The sequence below is a fragment of the Camelus ferus genome, chromosome 17, assembly GCF_009834535.1.
Source record: "Camelus ferus isolate YT-003-E chromosome 17, BCGSAC_Cfer_1.0, whole genome shotgun sequence".
Lineage (NCBI taxonomy): Eukaryota > Metazoa > Chordata > Mammalia > Artiodactyla > Camelidae > Camelus > Camelus ferus.
In genome coordinates, this window is record NC_045712.1 from 21,079,641 (window position 1) to 21,105,840 (window position 26,200).

The following is a 26,200-nucleotide window of genomic DNA, read 5'->3' on the forward strand; positions in this document are numbered from 1 at the left end:
AAGCTGATTGGCTGAGGAGTAGGTTACAGCACAGCCCTGTGTTGAAGTGGAGCCTGGCGTCCTGCACAGGAGCTGAAAATTGGGCGGATGTGTTACCTCAAAGGGAAATTGGGGTAAGTTCCCATGAAATGAGCGGAATGGATGCCTAGGAGAGTAAACCCGTGTGTGTGCATGCATGGGCACAGACACTACTCGTTATTAACAGGCTTTGGATTCGGTTGTGGAAGACTCAGCTTTTTGTCCTGGCTTTGGCATTAACAAGTGTAACTTGAGATAACGTAACTCTCCCAGCTTCCTTTCTTTCCTCTGAAGCATGGATGTAATAATACTATTAGGGTGGTTATGAAAAATCAAGCAAGTATCTTGGGATGTTGGAAGGATTGTGCAAACAAGCGGTGGGGGTGGGGGTGTTAGATGCAAATGAATCTAGAGTCCCGAAGAATCTAGACCAGCTGTAACTCATCCAGCTGGTCCATGCTGGCCTTCGGAAGCCAGGGTCTAAATTTATCCCAATCCTCATTGTTGCAGGTCACTGTAGGAAATCTTCTGAGGTCAATGATTGAGGTAATTGACTTGCTGTGGATCTTGAAAAAGTCTCTCTGTTAAATGACATAATTGGTTTTAATTATATAATTATGGCACTTAAAGTGTGGGGGTGAAAGGTTACTATTATATTTAGAAGTGAGACCCCCAAATGAAGCAAGGGCGTGTACATTGGTGTTGCTTCAAATTTCTCTTCTTATTTTTTCAGAGGGAAATCAGAGTAGGCTGGTGTTGGCCCTCGCCATTTTGGGATGATTATCTTGAATGAGGTAGTGCTGGGGCTGCTCATGGCATCATAGGAACCTTTGTAAAGAGACGGGAAAGGGCTTCCGTAAAGACCTCATTGTGATCTGAAGCTAACGAGCAGTGGGAACTCAACTGTCAGCAATTGAATCTGATTGGGCAGGATAATTATATGATTGCCTCTGGTGTTTGCACATGCACCAGGATATTTTTATTGGACAAAACCTAATTGCTTACTTACTTAGTGGAGGGAAAACCTAAACAAATTTGTGTTGTCATAGGTTAAAAAGACATCCTTTCTTTGTCTCTAAAATAGCTGCCTGCTCTGCTTTTCAGAAGTGAGGGTTTTGTTTCTTTCTGTCTTCAATCAAGGATGTTGTTTGCAGGCTTTGAATTGTATGATAATGTGAAAATATAAAAGAAAGCTACTTTGGACTGTAAGTTTTGGTGAAATGACCATGTGCTTATTGCCATGTCTTAAACCATCCCCTACAGTGGTCTCTTTCATAATGCAAAGGCTGCAAGAACCCTGGACAACATTCAAGCTGCTGGAACTTTCACAGAGTTTTTTGTTTTGTTTTCCTGCGTGGAGGACTCTGCAGGATTGTCTTCATAAACTATCTGGTTTTCCTTAGCTGCATAAAGCAAGTGGGAGGTATCATGTCTGTGGTTGTCTTTCAGACATCAGAAATGGCAAGGGTAAGAGGAGCGAAGCACCCACTCTGTGATTTTCTGGGGTCTTGGAGGCAAGGAAGGGCAAGTGAGAGAGCCAAAGGGAAGAAGCCTGGGGCTCCCACTTTGGGATTGCCAAGTCATACTCAGACACCTTGTCGTTGAGCATGGTGCCTCTCTTACCTGTAATGCTGGTGTACAGAAAACAAATTGTTGCAGTTGGGTCTATTAGCAGTTCAACTCTGCATTATTGTTTTTCTTTTTTCCTGTCTTCTTATAGAACAAACTATTTTCTAAGTTCCTTCCTTTTCTGAGATCCTACTGGAAAACTCAAAACACACCTGGACAGTAGGAATTGGAGGAACACTTGTGATGAGAGCTGCAGACTCCAGATCACATGCCCTGGTTGTGTGTAGGATTATAGGCTGGAGAATAGCCGAGAACAGCGGGCATTCAGCCCCTCAGACCAGCCATGCTTTCTCATCACAGGATCTGGCACATGCTGACACATCCAGTCTTGTCTGGCTGACTCCATGGGTCCTCTAGGCTCAGCATTAAATGGCACTTCTTCCGAGAAGCCTTCCCTCACCACCCACCTCCAGTCTGGGTTGGCTGCTTTTGCTTTGTGCTCCATGAGCACCCTCTAGGTCCTTTACCCACTGTCCTTTAACTGCTTGTCTCACTGTCCTGAATAGCCCATAAACTCCATGAGGGCAGGGCTTATGTTTATATTTGTCACTACTTTATGCCCAGAGCTCAACACAGTGCCTGATGAGTGTGTTCAGAATGACTGAATGAGGAAAGGAACGGTTGCTGGGTGTCCTAGGGAATCGTGGTGTGTGCTGCCTGGGCTTCCCTACTCTTGCTGTTAATACCACTTTCTTGTTGCTTATAATTTTCATTGCCCCAGATGATCCAGCTCTGTCGGAGGCATGGAGGCACAGTCAAATCTCATGCTGTACATTGATCACCTGTCCAACCTTTGCCTAGAGTGGGAGCCCCCAATTCCTTCAAGAGATCCAACTTTACCTGTCTGTAAAGAAGAAGAGGAGGAGGGAGACAGCAGGGAGGATCCGGTGGCAGTTTAACACCAGAGCAGGTCCAATGTTTACTTTTACCCTTTTGGAGGTGGGTAACTGCAAATGCCACGGGGAGTTGGGTTTCAGAGATGCTGCGTAATGATCTTGAATTTGTGGGCACCATGTGTACTTTGTTTTCCTAGAGTGTAGGGGTTGCTATTTTTGTATTTAATTCATAGCCAGACTGTTCTGTGATTTCCACCAGCATAGAACAAGAATCCAGGTTCATTATTCATATGATATAAATTGTCATGGGCCTCACGTTGTTTGTGTCTTGCTACGTGGACAGAGAGTATAGTTCTTTCATTGGTTCCCGTTTCGTGACTATTACATTTATCATTTGCTTTCCAAGGCCTATGATTTTCAACAGTCTGTCTTGTTTTGAAACTCTGGCTTTTGATGTTTTGAATCCCTCCCTCCTTGGTCAGTCTCTTAGATCGTGAGATCCTCAATAACTACTGAAGAGATGAGATTTCATTTAGAACCACTGGTCAGTGTTTAAGACTAGCCCTACACAATCTCGGGTAGGTCTTAGCACCTTTTTCCCTAAGCAGAAAGTAAATCTATGGCCTTGTAAGCCTCAGGCAAAAGGGAACCCCCGCAAAACCCCAGCGGCCTCTAAGTTTGTACTGCTGGGCAGATGGATGTATGCATGTAGAAACCGCCGTGTCACATAAGTAGGGCCAGAGTAAACCCTCAGAGACCCTGGGTGCCTCTCCCTTCTTGCATTGTGATCTGTGCCAGCTCTCCTAGGTCAGAAGCATATTATCCCTCTGTTAGTTCTGAGTATTTATTTACTTTGCATTCTTCAGTTGCAAATCTGCTATATCATAATAAGCACCTAAATTGGAAACTTCAGGGGTTCCTTCAAGAAAGAGGTTTGAACAACCTCTTCTTATAGTAGGTATGTTCACCAATGCTGTGTGCTCTGAACCAAACAGAGATGGGCCATCGTGAGCTTTATTACCGAACCCAAGGAGAGTTTAATTTTCGGTTTTGGAATAGCATCAACGGATGCCTCACCACCTCATATCCTTTCTGGATTGAGGCAGGTAATTACTGCCTACACAAGTAAATCACATACTTCTGCAAAAAAAAAAAAAATTTGAATGACATTTGATTTATAATTAAACTTGGTGATGCGATCTCTGAAGTGTCTCATCCTGTCTGATCACAATGGTCTGTTTCCTTTGCGAGCACTTCTGTGTGTAGGGGGTAGTCCTCTTGCTATCATCACATAATATGGTGAAGGAAGTAATTTAAGAAAAAGAAAAAAGAAAAATTAGGGTAAATGATTGCTATTTTAGGTCAAACTCGAACTGCTGATTGTTTCTATTTGTTTTGTTTGAAAAATATTTTTATGTCCCTCCGTTGACTGATATATTCAGCAAATAGATATAAACACTGGCTCTCTAAGTGCCCTCCCTGGGCCAGCAAGCTGCTTCCCAGCATTACCTGGGAACTCGTTAGAAATGCTCAGGCCCCACCCAGACCTTCTGAATTAGAGACTCTGCAGGTGAGGTCCAGCACACTGGGTAGGAATGAGCTGCCTAGTGATTCTGCTGCACACAGAAGTTTGAAAGCTCTTGGTTTAAAGCTTCTGTGAGTGCACTAGGCAATAATAGGAGTTCACCTCTAGCCCTGTCATCTAGGAGCTTATGATCCAACCATGGGCAAGAGGCATAAATTCATCAGACAGTTAAGCAGCCTGATCTTTATAAAATGTAAATTACATCATACACCCACTTCCTAAGTCCCTCCAGGCAGTTCCCTTTGTACTTGAAATAAATATAAATGCTTGGCTAAGGCCTACGAGGCCCGGCATGCTCCCTCCCCTGCCGACCTGCCCAGCTCATCTGGTGCTCTTCCCTCCATACCCCTGTGCTCGGCCACACCTCCCTGGCCTTCTTTCTGATCCTCAAACATGCCCACTGAATGAGGTGTCAGCAGGGACACAGAGGAAAGGGAAGGAAGACAAAATTGCAAAGGTTAAAAGATAGGCTTGGTCACTAAACTATTTTTAATGGTACAATATTTCTAAACCACCATGAATGCCCCATTGGTTAATATGTTAATGTGTTTATACTTAGATATATTGATTCAATAATGTGTTAATGTGATATAAATATTAGTGGCTCCATCCTGTAGCAGAGCAAAGTCTGAAAGGACTCTCTGAATCATGAAGGAAATATGCGGTGTAGTTTAGTTTAACCTTAACTTTCATACATTTGTATCGATTTCTCTTTCTGAGAGTTGGCCAAGCAGGCACAGTGCTCAGCTACACACCACATACCGGAAACTGGAGGTACAGGATGCTGAGTGTGAAATCATCTGTGTGGCACCGGGCATTGATGGAGCCGATGCATGATTCTTGCTGTCTTCACTTAGTTTTAGGAAAGATAGTGACTATGTTAGTTAGATTTTTGTCTTTGTAAAAAAACTATCTTTAAGTGACAGTTTTGATCTTTGGGATATTGAATGGACCATATGATTTGGGTACAAAGTAGCTGTTTGGATTTTTATTGAAGGTAAAAAAAAAAAAATGGTATCTCAGTTTTCTCTCCATAAACGAAAGAGGAAACACATATTTTAAGTATGATCTCTTGGGAAAAAACTCAAAATTTAAATTTGAGGAAAAGGGGTTCTTTAAAGATTTAGGACTACTAGAGCTAAGAACAGGGGCAATGATTTTTTGATTTGTCTTTTTTGTCTTGATTTTGTTTTGATTCTCCACGGCTTTGACAGTAACTGATTGTCTTATTTGGTAAGTGTAGCATCTCTGGTTTGGGGCATTATTTGCTTTGTGGGAAGCCCATCATTTAAGATCTTCAGCAGAGAAGGTGAAGGCCGGTGGTGGGAGAGCCATCAAAGGGAATGGGTGTGGAGGTGTGCTCGGGCCTGGCGGCCCTTCAGCTTCACCTTGCCTTATAAATTGTAAAGTTCTCCCAGGAAATGGAGACAAGTCTCCTCATGGTGTCAGCAAGCTCCTTGCCTGGCCAGGAAGCCCTTCCGGCTGGAAGGCGAAGCTAGTGTGCTCCTGGTGGCTGGTGATGCTCAGTAAATGCCCTGACCCTACTCTCAGGGAGCCTATGGCCGTGAGGCCTGGAGACTTCAGCAGTTCTCTACACGAATAAAGGTGCATTTTCACACTTTGAAAAGTGCTTCAAAGGTTGAGAGAGCTATGAGGGCAGAGAGTAGAGAAGCAGGTTTCTGCTCCTCTTTGGACACGGGGTTGAATCTAAGAATTGAAGGATGACCAGGTATGCGTTCAGGTGTGTGTTGAGGTTGGTGGCACAGTGGGGGGGTGAAGAGTGTCCCCTGGGAGCTGGCACCAACTCCCATACTAGCTGGGTCTCTGCCTAGAGAGGCTGCCATAGCAGAGAATCTTTTGAGCAACCACATGGGTGAAAACACCCAGAGCATCACTGCAGAGTGAACCCCAGGGGAGGGTCTGTTTCCCCAGAGAGACTGAGATTTCACAGGGTCCACTAACAGCACCAGTGCCACTGTGCCCAAGCCTGAGGCCAGCACCTTGGTGTTCACTTCTCTTCCTTTTGTCGGTCCCTCTGACTCCTTCTGTGCCTCTCTGATATCCTTTCTTTCCAGGGTGGCCTCTGCTGGTCCCCTCCTTGAATGCAAAGCTGCCTGCGGGGAATGTTTCTCATACCCTGGAAGATTCTTACCTGGCTTTTAGGGAGGCATTTTAAGCATCTTTCAATAATCTTACTGAGTGTGGCCAATAGCTCTTAGGAGTGAGGAACTGTCTTCACCCACTGCCTTCTTGACTTGTGGTCATCACTACACATGTCCCATCTGTCCTAGCCAGGACATACTTTGAGAGCAGGTTCTCTGGTTTTGTTTGGTGCTTGACAAGCTAACTTTGCACAGATCTGATACTCAGAAATAGTTGACAAATGAAAGAAGAGGTTGTGCAAATCCAAATCCCCTTGCAAAGCTGAGATTTGATCTCAGGAGTGTGAAATAAAATTGATACCCGATTCATTCATTTCTCCATCCACCCATCCAAAAACAGTTATTAAGGACTTCCTGTTTAACCATGCAGCTGAAACACAATGTGCAGCACATGGTATGTTCACAATAGATGCTGGCTGTTATAGAGGAAATGCAAAACTAACTCTGGCTTCTGAATCCCTTTCTGTTCTTGTCCCACTGAGTTTTGTGGAAGCCCCAGCTGTTCATCCTTCTCCTGTCATTTAGGACTGACAGGCCAGGGGCCCAGCCTCTGAGTGTCTGCTTCTCTTCAGTGAGGCAGAGCTCAGCCATAGTGGGGAACTCATGGCATGAGCTCTGACATTTTAGAGTGCCGAAGGACAGCTCACTGGTTGTCTTCACAAAGCCTGGGTGAACACAAAATGACAGGGGAGTGGTCCAACTTCAGGGCAGTCTGAGTGGCTCTTTAAAAAATTAGTCAATTAATAAAGATAGTCACTTAGAGCAGCTAGATTTCATTTAAAAATATTACTAAATTCCTAGCAGCTTTTTGTTATCAAAGATAAGAGAAATAAAATTACTTAGGTGGAGGGGTATGCAAAATTTTTTGATCTTTAAAAGGAGTCTCTGTCAAAATTATGCTTCTCCTGTCTGCTATGTTAAATTTGAAGTTTGATTGTGCCCTTCTTTAAGCAGCTCCCAGTCCGCGGGGAAAATCCTGATGGCTCTCACCAGTGGCTGCAGTGTTGGGATAGATCTGGCAAGCAGATGTTTATGGTGGAAACTTTCCATTCTAGAATAGTTCCTTCTGAGGCAGGAGGAGGGTTAGGTCACAGAAGAATGTGCCAGACAATATGCCCCTTTGTTAATCAATGCTGTCATCTTGGCTGCCCCTCCAGCAGCCTCATCTTCCTGAAATCTTCAGTAAAAAGGCCATTCAACGAATACATCTGGCATTGGCCTGGATTTTTCTAGCTCAGCTCTAACAATAGGGAATGGATTTAATCAGATTCAAAGAAGCCTTAAGACTCATTCTATCATTGTGTGTTACATCTCCAGAAGAGTTCCGGAAGGCGGAATATCAAAAACTAGTTTCTTGAGCAAAACTTGCAAACAGCTAATGGAAAGTAATCCAGTTGACTCTACAAGGGTCTGGAATCTTAGAGACATTTATCAGGCTCATTGGAACATAAACTATATTCAGTGCTTTGATGGATTAATCTGATTAGTCTTCATAGCAACCTATGAAGTAAGCACTGATGTTATGACCATTTCATAGATGGGGAAACTGAGGCTTAGGCCTAGTAGGCAACTCGTTCAGGGTCACACAGTGCTCCCTCCTACATTAAACATTGGGCTGATAATATGGCCACATTGTTGATTTTAAGTCATCAAACTGTTATTTTAAGCTTTACCCTTGTTTCTTTAATTGGAAAATGCTGTCCTTGCACAGATAGACATGCAGTTATTAAATGATCATTTGAGTCAATTTTAACAGACTTGGCAAAGATTAGCATCTATATAACTAATAGAAACCCTGTTTGATGAAAAAGATATTTCCAAGTTGTCTTCTCTGTCTTCATTTGCATCCTCCACACATGATAAGATGTGATTCAAAGGTCACTTAGAGGGGATCAGGGTGATGCTCACAGTGAGAAACCAGACACGTTATTAACAAGATGTGGCTTTAAGCAGATCATGTGACTTCTTGAGGTTTCAGACTTCTGGCACATGAGGTGATCATAGTGTTATTTGACAGCCGTTTATTTGGCCTCTGTTGCCTATGCAGATATGATGACAAGCTCACTATTGCTTACTGAGACTGTCACACAAATAATCATGACATAATGGGATCTCTTCCAAGGGAGAGATCTGTGCATCTATGAGGGGCCATAGCACTGCAGGCTGCCAAGTCAGGCTGACATCAGCAAATGTTCCTTGAGTGCCTACTATGTGCCAGGTTCCATTCTGGGAGTGAGAGATTGCAAATGCATTCCATTTTAGTTGGGGGTGGGGGCATGGGGAAAAATGATAAACCAGTGAACAAACAAATAAGGTGATTTCAGAGACTAGTCAAATGTATGAAGGAAATATAGTAGAGCAGTATAATAAAGAGTGACTGGGGTTGGAAGCACCTACTCTACCTAAGGTGATCAGAGAAGTCTTCTCAGAGGAGGAGAGACCAAGAAACAGTTGGAAAATGAGAACTGCTTTCTAGGCAAAGAACTGGATGAAATAGCCTTGATGTGTACAGTTCTAAAGTTTGATTACTTTTTCAACAGAAAGAGAAGTTCAGATGTCAAGCATGTGATATCACTTCTTGGGATTTGAGTTTTGGTTTTTGTTTTTTTTGTGTGTTTTTTTTTTTTGAAGCATGTGTTCGATTTTTTGTAAATTTTCCATGTGTACTTGGAGAGCATCTGTATTCTCTCTTCAAGTTCCTATTTGTTTTTCAGATGAGGCTTATAGATTATGTAACTGAAATCTTCTATATCTCTATTAATGTTTTGGCTGTTTAACTGCTCAGTTTCTTGGAGATAAGCATCCTGATACTCGTGGTGACTTTGCATTTGGACATTTCTCTTAGTAATTCTATCAATTTTTGTTTTATATTTCTTACCTGTAATCTTAACTATAGTTAACTGCTTTGTCTAATGTTACAGATCCTGGTGGGTTGTTCTTGTTACTATCTCCCTTTATACTTATTAATACTTTTTCCTATATATTTTTTGTCTGACATTATTGCTATAACATTCTTTTGGTTAATGTATGTGAGTGTATGCTTTTTCCATCCTCATATTTTCACCCTTTGTCATTGTCATTTTATAAGCAACATAAAGCTGGATTTGGGGGTTTTTTAATTGTGTGTCTGTCTTTTGATGGGTGAATTTAAGCTAATTATATTTATTATAACTAACCTATTTGGACTTTGTCATCTTATTTTGCATGTTCCACGGGTGTTTTTCTCCCCCCTTCCTTTTCTTTTCATGCCTTGTTTGAATTAACTGTGCTTTCTGTATTTATTTTTATTTTCCCCTCTACTGATTTGGAAGTTATATATTCTGTTTCTCTTCTCATAGTGGTTTGGATAGTATCTAAAGCAGAATTTGGCAAACATTCACAGGCCTTTAATGCATCCCCTTCAGTTGGTTTGACAGCTTTCTCTAGTATCCTGACTCCCCAGTGGCTGGACCTTCAATGGGATGAGGTGTAAATGAAAGTGCAGAGTGTAGGCACTGTGATGGTTGTATTTTGGAGTGCAGATTTCCAACTTGCCTTTGCCAATATCTGTGCCCTGTTGCCTGAGGGTTCTGGCAATTGACAGACTATAAAACCCTCATGGGTTATGAGTAACATAGGAGCTTCTAAGCAAGGAGTCACTTGGTTTCTTCTGTTGCCCTTCTCCTTGTCTGCATTTGAGCTCTCGTAAGTGATGATAAATGTTAAATAGCTCCTGTAAAACTGTTGAATTGTCAGTTTTTAAACGGCATAAAACAGTGACATTTTCATTAGATCCTGGCCCTGAGGAATGTCCGGCTTTCATCATCACAGATTTGTTTACTTCTGCAGAGAGTCTTAATGTGCTGCCTATGGGAGAGATCTTACTGTCACCTGCTCTTAAATGGGGAAGTCTTTGTTCAGCCAAAGATTTTTGGAAAAGGATTTGTAAGAGGGCTTTTTCACCTCCTCCTCTCTTCCCTGCCACCATCTCCCAAAAGGGTAAGGGATGAGAATAAAGTCTTTGAAGAACTTCAGTATTGGACAGGAAAAATTTCAATGTAAAATAATCCTGCAAAGTCCATTAGGAGACAAAATGTTGCAATGATGCTGTTAAACCACTATTTAGTTTCAATGTATCTGTTAAAAGATAAGCAAGTCGTATCTATGTCTTCTTGACCTCAATCCTTTGGTCCACATTTAAACAGATATCTTGATTTTGGATTAATAAACTCTCTTGTGTATCTTAGTAGAGAAAACATTTTAAACTGCTGGGTCCTTCTAAGCAAATAAGAAAAGAGAGGACTTTTATCTTCTGATCATTACATTAGATTTTTAGCAGAAGATGCCAAACTCTTCATGAACAAATGTAGAGTCATCTCAATTTAACAAGCTGGGAAATGTGTGTGCTGCAAGACAGGCTTGTCTTAATATGACAAGGGCTGTGAATGTTAACTTTTCTGGTATCAACTTGTTTGCAATTTATGGTGAGATTTCTTGCTTATTTTTTTAAAAGGACTTCCTCTTCTGTTCTAGCTTGTTGAATGTGTCATTGGCAGGTCTTTCTACTTTCACATTTCAAGAGAGGCAGCCTGGCATAGGGAAGCAGTCTCCCAGGCAGATCAGCATTTGAATTCTGCTTCTAGGACATGCTAACTGTGTAATTATGGGTGAGTTAATGAACCTTTCTGAGCTTTGGTTTTATCATCTATAACATTGAAATAATAACCTGACTTCTTAGAGTTGATGCGAACATTAAGTGAAATAAAATATGTATTTGTGCTCGGCCCAAAACCTGGTACGTACTAGAGGATTATTCAATGACATTTGGTGATGACGATGATAACAGATGTGGTTGTAGTAGAGTGAACAATAATAAAGTTGATGATGATGGTGGTAGTGATGGTGCTGGGAGTGAGGGTACTGATGTTGGTGGTAATAATGGTGATGAAGATGATGATATTGGTGGTGGTGATAACAAGATGTTAGGAGTTCTTTAAAGTCTGAGAAAGGATAGCATATAAAGAACCTGAGAAACGGCAGAATTATCTACTACTACCTTACCTAATCTAGTTGGGCACTTTGTGTCACTAAGAGGTCCTTTCTTAATAAAATTCTGTTATAGACAGCAAACCACAAAAGTCTAGTTCATTCATGCAATTGTGTTTTCAGGCCTGGATTTGTCTTAGAAAAAGCTAAAAAGTGTTACTGAGTCATTTGATTTTGTTAACATCTATCTTAAAAATTGCTCATTTCTTGGCTTCCATGACATTGGACCCTTTGGAGTTGTTCTTCTGTCTCCTCCAACACTTCTTGGTCACCTCATTGCCAGCTTTTCTTTCTGTGGTCATTGGGAGTTTTATATATATATATATAAATAAATAAATATTTAAATATATATAAAACTCAGGGAAGGCAGTGCAGGAGGGAAAAAGGGCCAGCAGCAAGGCTGGGACAGAATCTGGGTATAGTGTCACAGAAGCAGAAGGGGGACAATTCCAGGTAGAGGAGGGAATGTCAGTGTTTTTTTTTATTACAAGGTAAATGATGAGGATAAGGAAAGCTGGGCAAGACCATTACTTTTGACACTGAAAGTTCAGTGCTGGCATCTGACACAAAATTACTGGGATGGTGAAAGAAGAGTTGAGGAGTATCTGGGAGATGAGGAGGTGGGGCCCACAGACATTGAAGAAAGAGAGGGGTTGTAGTGGAAAGAATTTTTTTTTTTCAGATAGGAGAGAATCAGGCCTATTTGCAGACCAAGAGGAGGGAGCCAGAGGAAGCTGAGTATGAAGATACAAAACCAGGAGGATTCAGGTACTTGGTCCTGGAGGAAATGGGAGAGGTAGGAGGACAAGTTCATTAGCCCATAAAAGCACCTGCCACATCCCCAGTGAGCAGACCAGGAATATCACTAGGTGAGGAAAAACATAATCTGTGAGGCTCATCTTGAACGACCTTGACTTTCTCTTAAAAGAAAGTGAGATCTCTGATGAGAGTGAGAGGTGTTTGGAGGCATGAGAAGAGAGTTTGACAAGAACCACTGTCTGAAATTGGAGAAGTAAACCACTGATGATTAAAAGACTTGGCAGGGAGCACTAAGCACTGTGAAGGGTAGGAGGTGTGTATTTCTGCATCTTCCCATACTACTCACCCTTGAGTCTATTCCTGGGCTATTCTGCACCATAAGCACCCTGGGACTCCATAGATGGCCTTCCCACTCCCTCCCTCCCTTGCTGTCTCTCTATGCATACCCCTGCACTTAGGTGATTATCACATAGAAATGAACCAATAGACTGATTTGCATCAAGGTGAGGAAGCTTGCAAAGGTGTCTTGTGCCATCCAGGCATCAGTGTGGCAGATACTCAGATGGAAGGAGCACAGGATCAGGAGTCAAGGGCACAGAGTGCGGTCCCAGGTCTAGTTTGTTAACCTGTTACGTGCCCTCCTATAGCACAGGGGGTCATGTCTTCCTTGCTTGCCATTGCAGCATGTTTTCAGGTACCTGGCATACAGTAGGTGCTCATAGAATTTGTTTGAATAGGTTAATGCAAGAATATGAAAGATCTTCAAACACCTCGTCCTATGCAAATATGAGGGACAGTGATTCTGATGGCGTTTTAACAAGCACAATATCAGCCCAATGGATGACTCTATAATAGCAGAATGTCAGCTACCACCAGTGGGCAGGTGAAAGGAAATACTTTCAGCAGAGCTGGGTGGGGGCTTTCCAGATTGCTCAGATTTAACCACCTAAATGTCTACATCTATTGGTTTGGCTTATAAATAAATTAGTTCCTATCACCTCAGCTATCTGATCCAAGATCTTTTAGTCATTTTTCATTCTTGCTGTTAAAAATGTATATGTATGTACACACCATCTGTCTGTGTGTGTGTGTGTGTGTGTGTACTTTGTCATTATAGACAAGAAACTTAGGTCCCAGCAAGGCAAAGAGAAATGAAAATGGGTTTCAAATAAAGAAACAGGTCCCCCTTCTTATCTACTCTTTCTACTCTCTCCCCCAACCCCTTTCTAAACTAGATCTATCTCTACTTTTCCCCATGACCACCAGCTTGGAGAAATTGAATTATCAGCCAAATCCCAAAAGAATAAAAGAAAACTATCTCTTCAAAAGTACAGGACAGAGGGGAGAGATAGAAGCATCAGTAAAGGCTGAAAGGATTGGCCTAGAGAGTGTGGAATCCTAGGATGTTTATTTTTAAAACAAAAGCTTACTGATGGGTGCTTTTTAACAGATGAGAAGAATAGAATGAGCAAAGCTTGTGCCTGGGCTTAGGGACATGCCCACAGTGGCCCGAGCTACTGAGTCAGCAGGAGTGGCTTTTGTTCTCCTTGCTCGGGCAGCAGCCTTTGGGTAAGCAGGACTTGTCAGCGAGCTACACAGAAGCTCCGGGAAGCCTGCGTCTGGCCTGGCTGCCCTTCTCATTTTGCTGGGTCACTTAGAATTCTAACTTCCTGCCTTGCCCACAGGTTGGAACAGACCAAGGAAGCCTCACTAGCCATTCCTTGGCAGACAGCCTGGTGTGATTGAAGAGATGTCCCTCACAAAGCCCGCTTTTGGCTGGCATCTTTTTGAGCACTGCTCTTTTTCACCAGTGTTCTTCCAAAAAAGCCTTTAGACAGGGAAGTCCTTTTTTCTTTAGGAGCTTTGTGTCAGAGCATTAGACAGGCATAACTGGATTTAAAAATCTGCCTTGCCACTTATATGCTTTGTGACCTTATGCAACCAGGTTATTTTTTTTCTGAGCCTCAGTTTCCTCGTTGGTAAATGGAATACATCCAACCTGCCTCATAGGGTGTGGTAAGGGTGAGCGTAAGGGAGATGAGATGCTCGATAGTCTGGCAACTTGAAAAGGGCAGTAACGGGCAGTGAACCTGATTGGAGAGACGCCCTCAGGACCCACTCAAGACTTGTGCTTGTTTATCCTTGTTGTGGTTGTTTGGTTTGGGCCTCAGTCAGCTGCTTCTTCCATCAGAGCCACACACACGCTTATGTTTTGAGTGCTCATTCCCTTTGTAAATAGCTCCTGGCCTGCATGAGTAACAACATGTTCCAGTCCCAGCGTCTGCATCTGGAAAACAAAGGGTGCAAACTCGATTTTGATTCATGTGAACCAGCTTTGAGGTTCCATTTCAACCCTGCTGTCTGATGACCCTCCACCAGACTTTCTGCACCAGAGACCTTCCCCTCCCTATCATAGTACTGGGTCCCACCGAGTTTGGACATTGAGGTTATACATGACATAATGCAGTCCTAAGTAAGAGAAGAGACAACAAACAAAAATGAATAAATACTTCTCAGTATTTCCTAACTGCTCAGTAATATAGAGCAGGTACTTTTTAAAAACTTGTCTGAAAAAAAATGCTAAAATCATGGGAAGGGATAAATTGAGAATTCAAGATTTACAAATACTAATAACATATATATATATAGTGTGTGTGTGTATATATATATATTATATATATATACACATATATATATACAGGTATATATATACAGATACTACATATATATAGTAGATAAACAAGTTCATACTGTATAGCACAGGGAACTATATTAGGATCTTGTAGTAACTTACAGTGAAAAAGAATATGAAAACAAACATATGGATGTTCATGTATGATTGAAGCATTATGCTATACACCAGAAATTGACACAGCATGGTAAACTGACTATAAAAAAAGTATATATGCGGAAAAAAAAAAGCTAAAATCACAAGTGGAAATCAACCACAATTCTACCCCTTAAAGTTATATAGCCATATAAAGCAGGAAGTCAGTGTCTTGTACCCCCTCCTTTTGGCAGTTTGATCATACCCCCAGATGCTACGACAAACATTAACAGTTTGGTGTTTGTCTTTCCCATCTTTTTTCTCTGAGTTTATAACACATACCCCTATTTATATGTACACATGTATCGATATATATGTAGTTTTTGTAGAATTGTGACCTACAATTTGCATTTTTGGGTCTTTATGGTTCACTTGACATCAAGTTCATTCCTTCAGGTCTGTGTATATAGATCTACCTCCTTAGTTTAATGCAGCATATTGTTCCATACAGTAGGAAAAAACATATTTATTCATTTATACCCTTTTGATGGGCAATAGGTTGTTTCCAGTGTTTTTGGTGGTGTCAAAAAGGCTGCAGCAAACACACCTTTATGTTTTGCTATATATTCTGGTACTTTTATTTCTGTGGAATCAACTCTTAGAAGTATGACTTCTGAGTCAGAGAGTGTATTCTCTTTAAAGTTTAGTAAAGACTTCCAAATTGGTTATCTTTATGTTTGAAAGCACTTTATGCACCCACAATGGGGTGGGAGGGTGCCTGTTTCCCCATGATCTTTTTTTAATCTTTAAAAAAATTTTTTTTTAATTTTTATATGAAGTAGAGTTGATTTACAATGTTTTGTTAGTTTCTGGTGTACAGCATAGTAATTCAGTTATACATATGTATTCCTTTTCATATTATTTTTCAATATAGGTTATTACAAAATATTTAATATAGTTCCCTGTGCTATACAGCAGGACCTTGTTGTTCCTTCCTCCATAATCTTAATAGCTTAGGACATGATCAATCTTTTTATTCTCAGTCTGCTGAGTGGAAAATTGCCTGTTTTAATTTTTATTTCTCATAGATTTAAGCTTATTTTCATTTGTTCCTTGGCCCATTTTTGTCCTAGGAATTGCTTATTTGTATCTGTGGCCCATTTTTTTGAGTGAAATTGTCATCTTTTAAAAAAAATTCTTATTTTTATAATTTAGTAACAAATAAAACCCAATAAAGTGACTTTTAAAATCACTTTAAATACAAGACCTCCCAAAGCCATTGAGAGGACAAGGAGTTCATGGACTGGAGATGGGTGAGCAAAAGGTAGTAATCCTTCAGCCTGTCATGCAGTTCACGGGCATTTTCTTTCACATGTGTTATTGCCCCCATATGCTCCTCAGTGCAGTCCTGGTGTAGACCTGCAACTTGCCCCTGACTGATGAGGCTTGCCTCTTGGGCTTGACCTGAGAATTCTGAATCCTCTGCTTGCCTGTCTCCTACTGGGACTGTTGCCTGACAACCTTCCATTGCCCTCCCTACGCTACCCCTCCCAAATCCCCCAACCATGAATCTTGTACACTTCCTGGAGTCCTGGGAACTCATTTACAACTTCCTTCAAGAATTCATTGCCATCTGAAAGACTCCTCATAGATCTCTTGAGCGATAATAGTTTTTATTCTTACTAATAAAGTTAGTTACTGTTTATTGAGCACTTACCATTTGTGAGGCTAGCACTTATGGTGTGCAGGTTGTTCATTGCACAACGCCAGGGGGCACCATTCGTTGCATAGTCATTGTGGATTTTCAGAATTATTTCTGCCAGATGGCCATCAAGTGCCTTGAAGAGTGGGGTCTGTTTTCTAATTCATACAGAATCACCATAATTGTGAGCAGCAGAGTTAACTATATGTCAGGCACCATGCTATGTGCTGTAAACACATTTTTAAAATCATTCCAATAGTCTGCTCAGGTTGGCGATATTACTTCCTTCTCTGCAGCTAAGGAAACTGAGTCTCAGAGAAGTTAAGCTGCTTGTGCAAGTCACACAGCTAATCACTAAATTCAGAGTCAGGTCCAGCTGACCCCAAAGGCTGTGTTTAACTCTTGCCATGCCCTTCCTTTGTATTGGAATCTGGTTATCCGTGAAGAGTCCTGCACAATATCCCAAGCCGTGGTTACAGCACAAGCACTGGGTTCAGTTGGCCTGTCCACCACTCTCTTCCTACGACACTCTGGAAGGGCTGTGTGGTCAGTAAGCAGTACTCACTATACTGCTGCAGCCAGGATGAACTTGAAACTACCCAGGGGTCCCTCGTGACCCAACAGTGCCTTTCTGTGAATTAAAACCAAAGCATTAGGACACAGTTCCTGCCCCACAGTGATCTCAATAGGTGGGCAGCATCTCTGGATCTCACTTGGGAAGGGGGAGCCACTTTTCTTGATGTACAGTCGTCCCAAGTCAGGGTTTCCTGGTCTCTGTCCCAGAATCAGTTTTCTTTGACCACACTCAGTGTGGGTAACAGTAACACAAAGGTGCTAAGAGAGAGAGAGCCAACATTTCCCATCTTCTGACTCTGGTGCTGATGGATGGGGACCGGGTGAAAGGGTTTTTCTGGAATTGATTCATCAGGCCGAGGGGATTTCCCTCTCGCTCTCTGCTTTCACTTCTGAGGTTCATGTGTCTTTTTAACATTCCGTCAGCTTACTGGGGCCTAAGTTGAAAGTCGTCTTTAAGATTCCATTTGTTCTGATTCAATTGCTGAGACTTTATGATGTTGTTCCTTCTCTTGGAAAAATGCTCCAAATGGTTTGCATGACTGATGCACTCCACAGCGCCATGATTAATGGTGGGGAGGCCCTGGCTGGAGGACTGTTCCTGGAAGGAGGGGCTGGGGTCTATGAACACCATTACAAACAGGCTCCGGAAGCAGGGTTGTCTGCCCTTGATGCCACCCAGCTTGGGGCCTTCTGTGGTCCCTTGGGAAAACTATTAAGGATACAACCTTGACATTTGTGCCAGCCTTAAATTGGGAGTAAGGAGTCAGGAGTGCTGGGAGAGCCTAGGGGTGCATACCAAGTTTTTAGTCACTTGGGTAACTTTATTGTTTCTGTGGCTTCAAATCATGGGTCTGGTCAATGAAAATGGATGTTTTTGCAATTTTGAAGGCATTGATACTTTTTAAGAGCTCTGGAGCAAGACACAGCTGGTTGCTATTACCAACCCACCATGTGCTGTTAGCTTGGCCATGTGTAAATGCCTTCCCTTCTTCAGTCGTCAGATTCCTGTCTGTGAAATGGGATTGATAAGACCTGTTTTACAAGGTCATTGTTAGGATTACATGGGATAATTAATGGGATAATATGTGTGAATAGCAGAGCCCAGGGCCTGGCACATAGAAACCACTGAATAATATTATCACCAGCTCAGCAGGCAAGGTAAATAACACTCTATACCACAGGGATAGAGGATTTCCCTGACTCTGCTGGTGTGGATTTTATAACCACTTTGAAGTGTAACTCAGCAACATCTAGTCAAGTTTAAGTTAGACAGTCGCTATGACATAGCAGTTCTACTTCTTGGTATATACTCTAGGGAAATGCTTGAATCTGTGTATATGAGGACGTGTAATTAGCATCACTGAAGCTCTGTAATGGGAAAAAAATTGGATGCAGTCCAAATATTCATCAATAGAAGTTCTGGTATATTTATGCAATAGGATACTTCATAGCATTAAAGTGCACTGAAGCCAACTATATTAACATGAGTAAATTGCAAAAACATAGTATTGAATGAAAGAAGTAAGTTGAATAGTAATAAATGCAGTATGAAAACATTTACTTAAAATTTTAAAACTTGCAGATTTATACTAAATTTGTTAATGAATAAATAACATAATAGTATATTAAATGTATGACAAACATGCATAGGAATAATACCAATTTCAGCTTAGTGTTTACTTCAGGATTAGGAAAGAGAGGAAGAAAATCGAAGAAGAAGGAGCTTAAATTACATCTGTATTTTTTTTGTTCCTAGGAAAAAAGATTTGGAGAGAATATGGCAAAATGTTAAGATTTATTTATTGCACTGAGGGTGGGTATTTACATGTTGTAGATATTACTTTCAATTTTATTGTGCCTGTTTGAAATATTTTCCAATGAAAATTTTAATAACTAAAAGTCAGTTGCCTTTGGAAGAGAAGGGATGACAAAAGGTTAAAAATACTCCTTTCAAAGAGTTTGTATCTCTTTTTCTTATAGTACAAGGCTAAGGGGTTAAGGAATTTCATGTTATGTCACAAATATGGAAAAGATTGGAGCATTAAGAGATTTAAAAAGAATTTTAAAGCATTTGGTTAAAAAATATACAATTTTTTTAAGAACAGTTAGAAACTAGTTGTTTTAATATGTATATTTTTATTGAAATATAATCAGTTTATGATATTACGTCAATTTCTGGTGTACAGAATAATGTTTCAGTCATACATGAACATACATATATTCGTTTTCACATTCTTTTTCAACATAAGTTACTACAAGATATTGAATATAATTCCCTGTGCTATACAGTATGAACTTGTTGTTTATCTATTTTATATATAAATTAGTATCTGCAAATCTCGAACTCCCAATTTATCCCTTTCTACACCCTTCCCACCCTGGTAACCATAAGTTTGTTTTCTATGTCTATGGAAACCACAGTTGTTTTAAATGCACTTTTCTTTAAATTAATTATGGCTAAATGAGTCACCAAGTCAGTCACCAACTCAGACTGTGTTACTATGTTTGTGAATTCGAAATGGAGAAATCTCCCAGTAAGGTGGTTTTTTGTAATGGTTTTGTCTTTTTGTTGTGATGGTTAAATGCAGTAATATAAAGTTTCACTTTAATCATAAAATCTTTTTCCAGAGTAACATGGGGTCTATGAATAGTATCTCTCTAAGGATCATGGCTGGAATCTACCTTTGTGCTGGCCTAGGAAAGTCTGGAATTAGCGTTGAAAAATGCAAAGAAAGACCCACAGTCCAAGGGCTGCTCCACGCATGTCTTCACAGGGCTATTTACATGCCAGGGCCCTCCTCTTATATTTGAGGAGGGCTTGTGGGCATCTGCTTTCCCTTCCTACAAACAGGTTATTCTCTTTTGGAATACGGTCCCATTCACCCAACCCACTCTCTTTTGGGAAATATCAACCCTCCTCCCGCAACTTGGTTTCATCCTGATCTTTCCCCTATCCCCCATGACTACTGTTCCTCCTCCAGGCTGGGGTCCCCGTTGGTGGGCCAGTTCCCTGGACAACTGGCCTGCAGCCAGGGCCTCTTTGTGACTGGGACATAGCCCTGTGCTCCCAGACTCCCCTTCTGGAAGTCCTGCTCCCAAACACTGCCCTTTCCAAAGCTCCCTCTAGCCTCCCTCCCACGTCTACAGGCTGAGAGGAAAAAGATTTTCTTCTCTTGTTTTCAGTCTGGTTTTTGATTTTTGTTCTGCGGTTCTGCTCTGCCTCGCTTTGCTTATCGGCATCAAAGCCGAAACCAGCTGTGTTTGTTTGTGGGTCTTTCATTTCCATGAAACCTGCAGACTTTTCTAGGTCACTCTGTGTTCTTAATAATCAAGAAGGTGGTTCATATGGCCACAAAGGAAGGACTGGGGTCAGAAAAACCTCAAACCCACAGAGACCCCTCAGTTGACCTACCTTTGGCCCAGATGACTGGGAATAACAATTAAACATTGCTGATACAGTTTGGGGTTTTATTATCTTCCAGGGTGAAGTTCCTCACAAAGCTCTCTCTGACAAGGGAATTCAAGGGGAAATCTTGCTTACTATTTTTCATCAGCACTCTGTGACAAAGGTCTCATTTGTGAAAGCCTAGAACCATAGCAGTTGCAGAAAGAGGAAGGGGCTGTGTTGGGAATTTTCTTCATATCTTAATAACTGGACTCTTAGTTGGATTATTAGGGCTCGGCAGCCACCTGAGGTCACAACTGTCAAGTTGCTTATTGGAGGAACATTTGGCTAAATGGAGCCCCAGGTCAGTGGTGGTAAGCCTGGCCATTTAACGGGCCACTTGACGCCCAAAGATAGTTACTGGTGCAAAACCCTGAGCCCTAACACAGAAGAAATGGGAGACTGGATGGAGGCCACTTTTAGAAATTTAGTTCTAAGACAGTTACCCCACCCTGCTAAGTGCTGCCCAGTTGACAGCACAAACAGCTATGGACACCATACTGGGTGTTATTTATCTTAGAGCAAACTGGGGAATCTGGACGGAATAGATGATACCACTTGAATTTTATAGTAAATAGGGGAATTCAAATAACCAAATCTCCGGGACCATAGTGGCAGCAGCAACCAGCTCAAAAGAGCCCAGTTTCTGCCTAAGCTCCTCCCCACCAAATGGACTGACATACATCAGGCTCCTGAAACAGCAGAGACAAGACCGTATTTGGATTTGTAACTCCCCGGGCACTTGCAGGCAAGTCTGGTTCTTGTTGTCCATTGACTCCACGATAAAATCAGGGCCTCTGCTCAGCTTGAGACAAGCCATTCATTTGGACACCTCCCTCTTTGGACGGGAGTGCCCGAGTGCTACACGTGTGATTCCAATTTGCTGGTGGAGTTCCTCTGTCAATCTTCCTGACTCAGTGAGGAATTGCTGCTCTCTGTCTTAGTTATTCTTCCCGCACATATCCTTCGCTCCCCACCCCACTTTGGGGGTCTTGTGAAAAAGATGGCCTTAGCAGGAAGTTCTGGGTCTTGGCTGCTTCCACTTACCAGAGCAGGATGACACAGCTGTAAAGAGGAAGGTCATAAATAGCCCGTTTAAGTGACATGTCAAGTAAGATAGTTTCTGGCCTCTACAAACAAAGTCCACCCCATGCCTCAGGGTCGCCACATTAAATGGAGTGAGTGAGAAGGTAAGAGATGTGTGGTTTTAAAACCTCATTTAATTGAGGGGAATAGCCTTTTGTCTGAGGCTTAGCAAGACAGAGGCAGAGTCAGGAACTGAGCCCAGAACACCTGGCACGAATAGCGAGTAGTAATAGCAGCCATCTTTAGTGCACGTTGATATAAAGCAGGCATGGTTCTGAGGGCTTCATGCCTATTAACTCATTGACATCAAAGCTCTGGGAAGTGGGTGCCATTATAGATCCCATTTTGCAGATGGGGAAGCAGCGTCTGTGAGAGAGGAAGTACATTGCTCCAGGTGGCGCACAACTAGGAAGTGGCAAGCCCATCTTCAAACCCAGGTCATCTGGCTCCAGATTGAGCTCTTAACCAGTAGGTTACACTTTAGGACCTCTGAGACTACCGTTAATAATAATCATAATAACGACTGTCCACTTTCCCTGTTCCAAGCACTATTAAAGGAGCACTTTCCCTGTGTTATGTCCTTTGATCCTCACAGTCACTCTTAGACATTGATACAGTGCTTTTTACTCTTTAATACATAAGAAAACAGGCTCAGGAGGTTGAGTGACTTACTCAGAGTCACATAACTAATATGTGGAGGAGCCAAGATTCTAGTCCAGGAAGTCTTGGGAGCTTGGACTTTTAACCCCTGTGCCTGTGTTGGGATGGGGAACTAGGGAGTCGGGGTGTAGTTGGACTTGCTGACAAGGACTCCTAGGCCCTCTGCTGCTCTTTGAGGGCCACAATGGCAGGAGCAAATCATTGAGCCCTTAGATACCTAGAACATCTGGGACTTTCCCATAATATACTTGGCTGGTTCCATCACCTGTGTGGAGCAGGTCCTCCAGTTTCTACTAGTCAATGTTGTCTGATACCACTATAGCTTTGACCATAGTTGCTGACATAGAATTGTACTCAGTAAATTATTAAGGAAGCTGATATCACCCAGTGCATCCTTGCCTTCTTCTCTGAATGAATGGATGGATGGAATGAGTGCTTTTACACTGGAAACTAGCCAATAGCTAACAGATGTGTGACTTCACATGTGATTTTTCTAGATTCGCATTCACTAATATAAAGAGACTGAAGGCCATCTTTTGGGGGTAAGAATGTGACATTTTGCTTTGACTCTAGATACTCTGGGTAACTTTGAGTAAACCACCCAGGTCCTCTCTCCTTGGCTTAGCTGTAGGAATAGCTGTCTCATTACATTCTGGTCTACATAGCATAACAACTATGAGGATAATGTAATAACAATACTAGTACAATAATTAGTACTTAGTAAGTTCAATCTCAGTGCTAAGCAGTCAGTATTTTTGCAATAAACCTTTTTTAGTCTCATTTTGTCAGATGAGAAGATTTAAGCCCACAAAGTTTAACCCTCATATTGCCACTCAGTTGGCAAATGTTGAGTCATCATTCAAACTCAGGGCTTTGCCTTCAAAGCCCCACACTCTTAACCACCAAGTGGTTCATGAGATGATCAAGTGCAGGGAAACTGAGGGTCAGAGACATTAGATGGCTTGCTAAGGTCTTCAGCTGGTTTGTGATAAAGTCTAAATTTGAACTCAGGCCACCTATGTCTGTTTTAGCAAAGGCTCTCAAGGTCAGACACAGCATTTACTCCTTCAGGTAAGGGAAGGCTCAGTGTTGAGCCCTGCAGAAGAAGAGCACCATATGGAGTTGTGAAGTCTGATAAGTTTGATGTGGTACAAAGGCAGAAGGTAGTTTGGGCTTGCTTAAAAACTCACTTGAAATGGGAATCAGTTTACTGTGCAAAATTTAGTCCTTGAGGTAGATCAGAAATTCAAAACAAAGAAGATTCTCCCTTAAAAGATTGATAGTCAACTACTCAAACCATAACAACAGGAAATTGTAGGTTGTAATAGACCATTTCATGAATCCTGCCATTGGCTGGGCAGTAGAGCAAACTGTGTCCAGAATAACTTGCCCTCTGCTCAGAGTAGTTTATCAGTACACCCATCTGTCCATCTATCTAGAAGTACCTCTTGGGTACCTACTAAATCCAGAGCCCTGTGCCAAAGGATAGAGCCCTACTTTCTGCCCTCACAGAGCTTCCATTCTATCAGAGAAAACCTCTATGAAGTTAGAACGCACAGTAAATTCTGGTGGGATGAGATAGGAAATGTAGGACGCTGTAGGTTTCCGTAGTCTAGTCTAGTCACCAGGAAGTGCCTCCTACAGGAGATGTCATTTTGCTGAGACCTGGGTGATGTGTGAGAAATAGTTATGTGAAAATCAGGGGAAAGTGTTCTAAATAGAGGGAACAACAGCATGTTTGGAGGCCAGGAGGTGAGAGAGCCTGTGTATCATGCTAGGACTTGATAATGCTCAGGCCAGTTAGATTATGGGAAGTCAGTGGTTCTTTGTTTTGGAGGAGGTCATGAAAATTTCTGAGAAGCTCTGGACCCTTTTCCCAGGAAAAAGCATGCAGCACTTATGAGATATTGTATATTATTTTGGGAGATTCACAGATACCTTCTGAAGCCCACCCATTAAGTGGGGCTGCAAGGACCACTGGTCAGGAACCCTGTTAGTTTTGCTCTCACTTTGACTCCCACTTGGAAACAGTGCTGGCCACATTTTCCTGCATATGTAGACTTCTTACACATCTAAAGTTACTCTTGCTAACTTCTCTGGGTTAATCAGCCATCAGTGTAATTACTGTCTTAAAGAAGTTATAGTCTATAAACTCACCTTGATGGATGACTCTGGACATCTCATCTTTTCTCCCCACGGCAGGACTAGATATTATTCCATATCTATTTTTAGACCTGCTGTTTTCTTTCCTACTTACTTTCCTTTTAAAGTAAACAGAAGTGGGAGAACTAGGGCTTAAGTATTTTAAAAGGAGATTGACAGTACCTTTGTTTCCCCTCTAAGCTGCTCATCCTAAAGTTAACTCCTTTGAGGACTGATGAAAATCAACCAGCATTGCCTCTTAGTTAGAGGAATACATCCTTAAAATTGATGTCACACAGGTCCCCATACAATATGTCCCTTTTACCCCACTCCTGCCATTCTCCACCACTGGCCTCCTAGAGGCCCCTCTAACAAGCCAGGCACCTACAGTCACAGGGCTTTGACATTGCCTGTTCTCTCTGCCTGTAATTCTCTTCCCCCAGGAATCCCTCACTCATTTCATTCAAGCCCTTGTTGAAATGTCACTTACTCAGTGAGGCCTCATCCAACTATCCTTTTTAACAGTAAACCCCATCCCCTTCCCTGGTTTATTTGGTGGTTATCATCATCTAAATACTATTGTATTTCATTATCGATTTTGTTTATGAGCCTCATGCAGGCAAGCATGTGGGCTCACCATGCCCAGAGCAGTCCGTGGCACATATTAGGGGTTTTCAACCTATATTTAATGAATTAAGGGACCAGTGATGTTCCTGTGTGGATTTGAAGAAGACAAGCATCTCGGGGATCAGAATATACATGTAGTACATCTGGAGGTTTAGCTGCCAAAACTCCAGCATCACTCAGGCCCAGAGAAATGAGAACATCACACTTGCCTGATCTTGGGTTCCACTGTAGCCAGCACCCTCATGAAAGCAATTAGCACCTTTGATTTGGAAAAATGATTTCAAGATTCTCATGGGAATAGGTAACAATCTGAGGACCCCTGATGCAGACAGTATTTCCAAAGGAAATGAGTTTGGCCTCTCTTGGTTTCCATCCTCAGTCTTTTTCTTCCAGATTTCCCTGACATGGAAAAGTCATTGCCACTTTTGTGACTGAAATAGGTTTCTTGCCCTCAGGTTTTCAGCCAAGTGATAACCTTGTGTCTTTAGCCCCTAGCAGCCCTGCCCTTTCCCCAGATGGAACCCTGTAAAATTCATGCTCCTGAGAGAAAAGATGCCTTTGATGTTGCTAGCAAGTGGCATTACATTCACTTTTGACAATTGTGGCAATGACTCTGCTTGCTGCTTGGTATTTTAGCCTTATCTCAAATGTGCAATCATCCCCAAACTGTTATTTCATCTTTTGGGTCTCCTCTGGTGTCCCTGAATCTGCAGGCTCCATAACCACCGCTGTGGAGATACTAAATTAAGTATTGCAGCTTGGTGTGGAATGTATGGATACTTGAAGCAGGATTTAAAAGAGATTCTGATTTCCTAGAAATGTAACAGTATATTGCCTTGGAGCAGAGAGGTTGCAGGAAGGAGCCTCCTTTTCCAGCACTGAGTCTGCTGCTCTTCTATGCAAAGGAGGTTAAATCATGAACTGAATGCAGAGCATGTGAAAGGTTGAGGATGTGTTCTGTTTAGGAGACCCTGTAAACGGACTTGTTTTGCTGGGTGGAGGAATGAATCATTTCAGCCGTGCACACCAGCTGCAGCCCGTGGAAGTAAACCGAGGGCTTTCCCACAGCATGCGCTGTATATTTCATTGTTAGAGCTTTGCGTTTTGACAGGTAGTTCTTATCCTTCTGGAAAGAGAGGTCTGAAGCCAGCAGCTGGAGGAAGACCTGGCAGGGCCTGCTG

The 26,200-nt window shown here is 42.0% G+C and overlaps 1 protein-coding gene across 1 annotated transcript in view; it reads left to right on the top strand.

The window, feature by feature from the left end:
- The window catches only part of ERC2 (ELKS/RAB6-interacting/CAST family member 2), an 875,889-nt gene that overhangs the window by 776,958 nt on the left and 72,731 nt on the right, over positions 1-26,200 (top strand). Inside the window, exon 20 of the mRNA XM_032458251.1 lies at positions 2,369-2,586. The gene's annotated coding sequence lies outside the window, so the exon portion shown is untranslated. The remainder of the gene's footprint in view (positions 1-2,368; positions 2,587-26,200) is intronic.